This window comes from Loxodonta africana, unplaced genomic scaffold, assembly GCF_030014295.1.
Source record: "Loxodonta africana isolate mLoxAfr1 unplaced genomic scaffold, mLoxAfr1.hap2 scaffold_178, whole genome shotgun sequence".
NCBI lineage: Eukaryota > Metazoa > Chordata > Mammalia > Proboscidea > Elephantidae > Loxodonta > Loxodonta africana.
In genome coordinates, this window is record NW_026974923.1 from 275,001 (window position 1) to 285,000 (window position 10,000).

Genomic DNA, 10,000 nt, shown 5'->3' on the forward strand with positions numbered 1-10,000 from the left:
CCGCCCACCCAGCGGGCAACCCTCACGCGCACGACGGCCACACGCCGCCCACCCGCCCGGCGCACACAGGGCCCGGGCCCGGGTCCGAGGGCGCGTCGCCAGGGGACACCACCGGCCGGGGAGGCCCGGTGGCGACGCCCAACGCGGCGAGGCCGGTTCGCGGTCCCAGACCGGGGACGGCGTGTGCGCGGGCCGGCCGGGCGGGGCGGGGTCGATCGACGTCGGCGAGGGAGGCGCTGCGGGGGCGGCCCCCGGCACGCCCATCCCCCCGGCCCAGGGGCACATCGCCGGGAAAGCTCCCGGGTGAGGAGGTGGGCCCGCACACCCGCGCACCGCTGGCGGCACGGGACGGGTGCGGGCGGGAGGCGGCACACAACGGCGCGGGGGCCGTCCGCCGGACGGACCCCCGGCCCCACCGCACCAGGCGCGCGACGGGAGGGCCGCACACTCACACGCACACACGGACGCGCGCGACCCCGGCGCCAGACGGCTGGCCCGGCGAAGGCCCTCCCCCGACTCGCAGGGGGGAGGCGCGGGCCGCGGCAGGCGAAGGGCGGCGCGCGGCCCCACCGCGGGGCCGGCGGACCTCTCCCTCCACACCGGGCGGGAAGGAGAGGGGGCTCTGCCTGCGAGCCACGGTCGGTGGCTTGCGCGCAAGGCGAGGGGCAGCGGCTGGGGGATCCGGCACCCCCAAGGCACCCTCGGAGATGACTAGAGAAGACTTTCTTCACCGAAGACGGGCCGTCCCCACCCATCGCCCCCCACGTTGGGCCCCCGCCAGGCGCCCGAGGGCGCCCCGGGGATGGGCGGGGGGGGCCTGCGGTATTGGTAAGCACCAGCGGGGGGGTTAAGGCACAGTGGGCCTCTGCGGCCGGGAACGGAGCCTGCCGCCTCGTGCTCACGGCGGCTCTGCCTCACCCGGGGACGGCGCGTGCTCCCGGCTCCGTGCTGCGTCCACCCTCCACTCGGGCGAGGAGGGAACGGGCGGGGCACCGCAGCGGCGACCGAGGGCCTCGGAAAGTCACGCCTTTTGAGTCGTCCGTTTTTTTTTTTTTCCGTTTCTCTTTTAAAGCTTCTCCGCCTCATCCCGCCTCACCGGAGCCAGGCTCCGGCGAGCGCGCGGGGCCTCGCGGGTACGCGCCGCGCACACCCGAGGCTTGCCTGGGCACCTAAAAGCCCAACACACCCCCCGGTCTCCCTCTGTAGAGGGGTCCGCGCTCTAGGGCGGCCCGCGGGGGGGAGGAGGTACGACAGAGCCTAACAACGGACCGCCGGGGCCCAGCCGCGGCTACGCAGCCTGGGCCCCCACCTCGCAAGGGCGACTTCCCTCGGCACCGGCGGAAGCAACACGCGGGCCCTCCTCCTTCCGCTCTCGCTTGCCTCACGCGGGTCTCGGCAGGCACCGGGGCGGGCACGCACGCGCGCACCCCTCTCTCACCCCCGCCTTCTCGGGATCAGGCACGGCACCCTCCCGCGAGGCGTGCGTGCTCTAAAGGTCTTACCCCGCTCGACCCCCCTTCTTTTTTTTTTTTTTTTTTTTTCCTCCACATCCTTTCTCTCCCTCTCGGCCGCACTCCTGTTTTTTATTTCTCTCGGCTCGAGGGGCGCACGCCCACACGCGTGAGCGGTGACCGGAAGGGTGGGCTGGGAACGGGGAAACGGCACCGCCACCCGGCCTCAGGCACCTGAGGGACGGCCTGGAGCGTTCCAGGGGCACCGCCAAAGGGCCACTCGAGGCGCACCGGCACCACCTGGGTGGGGCGCGCGGGTGCGCCTGACCAGAGAGCCCCCCCGCCGCGGGGGGCGGGGGAGGGCCCGACGCGAGGCAGAACACCAGGGCCACGAGCAGAGGCTGTCCTGCTCGGTCTCAGGACCCCGCCACCGCCGACGCTGGCCGCGAGGCCGCGAACGAGGGCAGATGAGCGAGGTCGGGCCGGATTCCGTGCCCCTGCCCCTCTGCGCACCACCGGCGGGCGGGGAGGAGGAGCGAGGGGCCCGCGCGCTGAGCGAGAAGAGCGGTCCCATTCGCCACGAATGTCCGTCCCTCGTCTTGGCGCGGCTCGGACCCGGCCCGGGAGAGCACGACAACACCACATCGATCGGGTCAGCCCAGGCACAAGCGAGGAGGAGAAGACCCCCCCGCCAGGGCTGCCAGGAGGCGGGCGAGGACAGCCCCGGAGAGGACCCGCTTTCTGCCTCGCCCGCCCCGGCTGCGGAAAGGTGGCCGCGAGGACCCCGCACACGGAGAACGCCTGACACGCGAGGCACGTGGGCCTGGGGGAGGGGGGGAGCGGGGCACACTCTGGCGAGCACCGCGGCCACCGCGGGTGCCTGCGACAAGGGGCACGCGGGTCAGAGGGCCCGCGGCGCCCGTGCCACGCCGCCCTCGGGCACTGGAGACCGGGGGGAGGCACCGCGGCTGGACATCTGGACGCGCGAGAGCCGGCGCACGGGCCCCAGGCGGGCGGCTCAAGCGGGGAGGAGCGGGGGAGGGCGTGGGCCGTCGGTGGACCGGCGTCTACGGACCCGTCCAGGTTTCCCATCTGCTCAGCGGGAGTCACCCGGCGAGGAGAGCGTGTCAGCACCAATCTGGTGGCCCAAATCGCCCGTTTTGGGCGAGAGAAAAGCCACGCCCCGCGGCGGGAGGGGCCCGCTCCCCACGGCGAGCCCCCGGAACTGCGGCCCGGCCATCGGTCCGTAGCGCGACCCCATGGCCCCCAGCGCCCCGCCCCCCCCCGGAGCTCCCGGGATCCTCTGGTCGACCCGCGGGACGGGGTGACGGAGCTGGCCGGGGCCGCGCGGGCGCCCAGAGCCAGCCGCCTGCGCTGCGGCCAACGCGGGCCGGTCGGGGAACCCTCGGAGGGGGGACTTGGAAAAAATTCTCGGGCGGCGGGGCCCCTCCGAAGGTCCGGGCCCCGCGCGGGTCCGTGGCCGGGCCGGGGCGGGCCGGGGGCGGCAACCTCGGCCCGGGGACCCCCGGAGCGGGACTTTGAAAAAATTCTCCGACGGTCCGGACCCCACGCGGGACCGCGCCCGGGCCCGGGGCGCCCTCCGCGGGCCACCCCGGACCTACGCCGGAGGCCCCGGTGACGACCGGGCCGCGCGAAGGAAGGCGCGCGAACGGCCGGGGCGTGCCTTGTCCCGTTCTTCTGCCTGCGCCGTCTCGGTGCGGCCCGGTTCGGTCCAGCGCCGTCTAAAACACGGCACCCGGGAGCGCGGCGGCGGCGGCGGCGGCGGCGGCGGCGGCGACGGCCACCGCCTCGGCCACATGAAGCTGCGGGCCCAATTCCGGAACGTGGCTCTGGCGCCGGCGCCCCACCGTGGCCGGGACGATCCCGCCGACGCCGCCGGCGTCCCGAGACGTCGCCTCGGCCAGCGCGGCCACAGCGCCTCCCATGTCGCCGGCGCCGGAGCTCCGGAGGAAAACGATGTCAAAGCGGCCGCCAGGTGGCGGCCGACAACCGGCGCGGGCGACAGCGGGACGGATCCGGATCGGCGGCCGGCGAGGGCGCGTCGCCGGGCGGCCGGACACCCGGTCCCGTCCCGGCTCCCCCCCCGCCCCCCTCCCCCGCCTCCCAGCGCCGCCGCCGAACACGTTTCTCGGCGCGGGGCGGCCGGAAGGCGTTGGGGCCGGCCACGGCGCGGGGTCGGTTGGGCCAAGGGGATCCACCCGGCCGGGCCCTTTCCCGCCTCGGCCAGGACGATCCTGCCGACGCCGCCGCCGGCGTCCGGGAACGTCGCCTCGGCCAGCGCGGCCACATCGCCTCCCGCGCGTGTCGCCGGCGCCGGAGCTCCGGGGGAAGACGATATCAAAGCGGCCGCCAGGTGGCGGCCGACAACCGGCGCGGAGTGCAGCGGGACGGATCCGGATCGGCGGCCGGCGAGGGCGCGTCGCCGGGCGGCCGGACGCCCGGCCCCGTCCCGGCTCCCCCCCCGCCCCCCTCCCCCGCCTCCCAGCGCCGCCGCCGAACACGTTTCTCGGCGCGGGGCGGCCGGAAGACGGTGGGGCCGGCCACAGCGCGGGGTCGGTTGGGCCAAGGGGATCCGCCCGGCCGGGCCCTCCTCAGGTTCCGGAGGTGTGAGCAGGCTGTGTGGCTGGCTGCTTCTCCCTGACGGAACAGCAGTGGAACGACGGTACCAGCCCACTGCAGCAGCCGCTCTGGGAATGGTGCCTGAGGGCTCCCCGCGGGGCAGGGCCGGTAAACCCTCTCTGCCCCTGAAAGGTCTCTTCCTGCCGCTGCCCCTCAGTGCGTCGTCTAAGCCCGCCTTCGACGGTCAGGACTCGCCGCTCGTCGCAGACATACTCGTTCGCTTGTGTTTCCGGGTCTTTGTCGTCAAGAGAGCTAGGCGGAAGCGTCAGCCTATTCCACCACCTTGGCCCCATCTCCCAAAGTTCCGATCCAAGGGGGTCCGGCCCAGCCGGGCCATTTCGCCCCTCAGCCAGGAAGATCCCGTCTACCCCGCTGGAGCCCTGGAGCACCATGCCGGCCAGCCGGCGTGTCCCACTCGGGGGGGGGCCCTGGGAGGGAGGGAGGGAGGGAGGGAGGGAGGGAGGGAGGGAGGGAGGGAGGGAGGACCCCGGGAGGACCCCGGGAGGACGCCGGGAGCCAGGCCGGGCTCGAGGAGACGGAGCGAAGGCCCCGGGCCGCCGTGGCCAGCGCGCGCCCGCCGGGACCGCTTCCCATCCCGTCGGCGCCGCAGAGCTCCGGAGGGGGACGGTATCGAAGCGGCCGCCGGGTGACGGCCGACGACCGGAGCGAAGGGCGGCGGGGGGGTGGAACCGGGTCCACCTGGGCCCCGGCCGGGGCTCGAGGGTGGCAGAGGGGACAGACTCCCCCGGGCCGCCGGGGAAACCTCTCGGGAGCGTCATGGGGCGCGCGCGCGCGCTCGCCCCCGAAAGGGCCGAACGGGGGGGGGCGCCCGAGGGGATGAGCGTCCACCGGGGGCGGGAGGGAGAAGAGAGCACGTCCCAAGCGTCGGACGGGCAGGTGTTCTCCGATCCGTATCCTTTGGACGGACGCGACAAACGGGACGGGATGAGACCGCCAGTCCCCGAAGTTTTCCTCCTCGTTCTTTGAGTGCCCGCGTGGCGCAGCAGGCAGACCGGGAGACGTTTTCCGCCGTCGTCCCTGTCGCCGAGCCAACGGTACGCGTGAGGCGGGTTGAACGGGCAAATTGCGTCGGGAGGGAGGGAGGGAGGGAGGGAGGGAGGGAGGGAGGGAGGGAGGGAGCCGTGCGTTTGCCGGCATCCGCGTCGCAAAAGAAAACCACGGCCGCCACCGAGAGCGTTCTTCCTCATCGCTTTCCATCCTCCCGCGACGCGGGCGGGCAAACGGGGGGCGGGGGGGAGGCCGGGAACGCCTTCCCAGAGCCGGTACGGACCGGCTCTGGGCCCCCCGGTCCGACTGGGGAGACATCTCACCGAGGGAGGCCCTCGAGGCTCTCGGGAGCGAGGCCGGACTTAGTGAGGTCCAGCGGAGGCGCGGCGGGCCAGCCGCGAACGCCCGCCCAGAGGCCCTCGGGCGGCTCGGCCCGAGCGAGTGCTCTCCGGGCTCGCGCGGGCGGACTCGGGAAGGTGGCGTCTCCGGGGCGGGGGGGGGGGAGGGAGAGGGGTGAGTCGGCGTCTCGAGCATCGAGAGATCTCCGGCGGCTCCCGAATGCGGGCGGGCGGGCGGGCGTGTGTGCGTGAGTCGTGGGGGTGGGGGGTGGAGTGCCGGAGGGGGGTTGGGGGGTGGGAGGCCGAGAGCGGGGCGGTGGGGGGGTCGGAGGGTGGGGGCGGTGGGGGACCACGCGCCTCGGGCCCGGGGGGTGGGGTGCTGAGGTGGGCGGGGAGTTGGCAAACGTTCCGGGTGGCCTGGTGCGTGTGCGCGCGTGCCTGCGCGCGTGCGTGCGTCCGTTCGCGCGCGCGCGCGTCTGTGCGGGGGCGCGTCTTTGCGGGGGCGTGTGCGCGCGTGTCCGGGCGTGTGTGCCTGCGTGTGCGCGCGTGACTGCGTGCGTGCGCGTGCGCGTCTGCGGGCGTGCCCGTGTGCGTGCCCGCCTGCGTCTGTGGGGGCGCCTGCGCACGTGAGCGCGGGTCTGTGCGTGCGTCTGTGTGTGCGTCTGTGCGTGTCTGTATGGGTTTGAGTGCGCGTCTGCGCGTGAGCGCGTGTCTGAGCGTGTGCGCCTGTGCCTGCGCCCGCGCGCGCCTGTGCCTGCGGGAGCGGGCGCGCGCTCAGGCGGACGGGCAGCCCCCCGTCGTCGCCCTCGGTCCGCCGAACGGGCGCCCCCTTGGCCGGATGGAGAGGCTTTTCTCCGCGCCCACGAGGGGAATCGCAACGGGAACCGTAAGGCCGCACGCCGGCGGCGCTAGCGCCGCCTGCCGACGAGGGCCGCCGCCGCCGATCCCCCCCCCCGGCCCGACCCCCAGCCCCCCAACTCGGCCCGCGGTGAGGGCCGGGGCCGTATTCGGCTGGAGGGGGGGGACGGTAAGGCCGAGGGCAGCGTCGCCGTTCCCGCGTTGCACGCGTCGCCGTGCCGCGAGCGTCTCCCGGGAAGCCAGAGGAGCGAGGTGTGTGAAGCCCGTGCCGCGCGCGCGCGCGGACCCGACCGGGGTGTTCCGGGACGACCGACCGACCGACCGACCGGCCGACCGGCCGACCGGCCGGCCGACCGGCCGACCGTCGTCGTGGAAAGCTCACGGCGGACTGGACATCTGACGGGCCCCTCCCTGTCCGAGCCGACCTCCCGAGGTACGTAGGAGGGGAAGGGTACGGTAGGCTGGTTCGGCTGGAAGCCATCCCACCCCCGGGAGGCGTCGATCGACGGGGAGGCGGGACCGGGAAGGCACCGGTTTCCAATCGGACGATGGCTGAACCTTGGGCGACGGGTACGCGGACTCCTCCGTCTTCGCCCGAGTTCGCGACTCTCCGCGGGGGGAGCTTTCCGGGAAGCGGGTGACGGGCGCGCGTGCCGTCGTCCCGTGAAGGCGCGCTACTACCAAGAGGCTCCGAACGCGGGCCGTCCTCGGGGGGCGGTTTATTTTTTCTCAGTCGGGGGGGACCCCCGCCACAGGGAGAGAAACACCCGAGTTGGAACGGTGCTCGGGTGGGGAGTAGGGCGTGGCGGTGAAGACTGACGTTCGTCATCGTCGTCGTTTCCGTTTAGATAGAGAACTGACTGCGGCGCCGCTGCCGTCGCGTGCCGTCGAGCGGCTCGGGACTCGGAGCGGCCCTAGGGGAGAGAGTCGAGCCGCCCCACGGGCTTCCCAAGGAGGAGCCGGCGGATCCGAACCGCCGACGATCTCGGTCGGCAGCCGAGCTCCGAGCCGCCGCCGCCGCCGCGCCGCCGGGGCTCCGTCTTTGCACTCGGTCTCCGGTACGCGGCGAGTTGGTTTCGCCCGAGGGGCGGAACGGCTCTCGAAGAGGAAAACCCGGTTTCAGAAAAGGAAGGAGACAGGCAGAGGGAGGGGGAGGGGGAGGGGGTGGGCGGGAGGGGTGGGGGAGGGGAGGGGGATGGGGGCAGGGGAGGCGAGGGGGAGGGGAGGGGGAGGGGAGGCGGTGGTGGGAGGGACGGGGAGGGGGAGGGGGGAGGGGAGGGGAGACGAGGGGAGGGGAGGGGGAGGGGGACGGGGGAGGGGGGAGGGACGGGAGGGGGAGGGGGAGGGGAGGGGAGGGGAGGGGGGCGGGGAGGGGGAGGGGATTGGAGGGGAGGGGGAGACAGGCATACCTGGACGCCGAGCCAGCCCGGTGACGGCGTTAGGTAGAAGAAGGACGGTAGGCGCCCACGCGCTCACGCCCGTGGCTGCAGATACGGACACGCAGGCGCGTGCACGCGCCCGTGCGCGGGCGGGCGGTACGCACGGTCCGTGCCCGTGCGTACGCCTAGGGGTGTGCACGCGCGGGCGCCCGCCTCTACGTACCTGCCCGAGGGCGCGCGCGCGCGCGCCCGCGCCTGCACGCGCCTGCACCTTCGCACGGGCACCTGCGCGCGGACCTGCCCGCGCCCCCGCCTCTGCGTGGGATCGGCGAGAGCCGAAAGCGGTACCGCCGCCGCCGCGTTTTCAAGATCCTTTGGCTCACGCGCCCCCCCACCCCCTTCCGGCCACCTTCGGGGGGAAAGCCCAACTTCACGGACGGGCGGAGCGGATAGCCCTTCAGCTGCGCCTCCCTGAAATAGAACGGGAGGAGTCACGAGAGCCTTAGGAAACGGAGCGAGGCGACGAGAGGGTGCGTCGAAAGGCGGGCGTCGAGAACTCCGGCCACAGGCGTTTTCCTTCTGTAGGGTGTAGAAAGCACCCCGCCGCACGCACCCGGCGTTAGGGAGCTGTCTCGAGGGCCGCGGTTTCTACTCCGCCGACTCCTTTCAGTTGAGACGGGGCGCCTCCGAGCGTGTGTGTGCGCGCGACCCGAAGGCGGTCGTCGAGGGACGACGGCACCCTCGGTCCGCCGAACCCCCGCGCCCTCGGACGGACGGGTGGAGAAGCTCTCCTCGACGTCACGGAGGCGGTCCCGACTGAAACCGGAGGGGCACGTGCCGGCGGCGCTAGGCCCGCCGCCGCCGAGGACCGCTGGCGCCACCCCCCCCACCGCCCACCACGCACCCCCAACCCCACCCCGCCTGCGCCCTTGCTGTGGGCCCCACGCTGGCGATATCCGGATCCAGTCCGACGTGGCCGCCGGCTGCCACCCGCCAGGCGGGGAAGAGGTTTGGAGGCGGCGGAGGCGGTGGGGGCGGCGGGGGGCGGCGGGGGTGTGGGCGGTGGGGGGCGGAGGAGGAGGAGGAGGACGGACGGACGGACGGAAGGACGGGAACGCGCCCGCGCGCGCGTGCGCCCGCACCGCAGGGTGCCCTCCGGAGACACGGACGGGCCCACGGAGCACACGGAAACACGGAGATGGACGCGAGGGGGCGCGCGCGCGCGCGCAGCAGACACAACCCCGGGACGCCCGGGAGACACAGAGGTAGGCGCGGGCAGGCAGAACACGCGGGAACGCGGACGCGCGGCACCCACGGACACGGTCCGCTCGCGCACGCGCACGGGGGCCCGGACGCACGGCGACTCGCACGGACGGCGCGGCCGAAACACGGGAAGGTACGCCTCAGGGGCACACGCCCGCGGACCCCCCCAACAGAAGCCCGCCCGCAGCCAACCCCCGCCGCCCCCCCCCGAAGCGGGACGCCCACCCGCGCGGACGGAGGGAGGGGCGCGACGGGGCGGACGGCCGCGCCGCAGCGCTTCGGAGGACACGGCGCCCCCGCCACACACGCGCGACGCGATAGACGCGTCGCGCGCGAGACGGGGGCACGGGCACGAGGTACGTACGCCCGACCGCGCGACTCGCGCGCCCGCCGGCCGCGCGCCCGCGCGGCATCCCGAAGAGGGCGCGCCGCACTCGGACGGACGGGGCCGCGCGCGCGCGCGCGCACCGGAGAGGCCACGCGCGCACCCGCGCGGACACGTACGCGCACGCAGCGGCGGCGGCGGCGGCGGCGCCCTCCGGCGACACGGACGCACGCCCGGGGCACGCGGAAACGCGGAGACGCACGCGCACAGCAGACGCACGCACGGGACGCTCGGGAGACGCGGAGGTAGACGCAGGCAGGCGGAACACGCGGGAACGCGCGTCGCCCCCGCGCACACGATACACGGAGCGGGCGGGCACGCTCCACTAGGCGCGCGCGGCCTGCACTTGACGCTCGGGGACGCGGGCGCGGACGCGGCCCCGTACACGCGGCACCCACGGGCAGGCGGCACGCGGGCTCGGACGCACGCCCGGCGACGCGCGCGGACGGAGAGACGGCGCACCGGAACCGCGGGCGGGAGACGCGAACGAACGGGCGCCTCCCGCGCCGCGCGGGGGGGACGCCCACGCGGAAGGCGCGGCACGGCCACACGCCCGCGGCGCCCCCGCGCGCCCGCCGTCCCCCCAAAGTGGGACGCGCTCGAGACGGCGCACGCGCACGGACGGTGACCGCGACGCACCCGCGTCCGCCCGCCCGCCCGCCCGCCCGCCCGCACGCA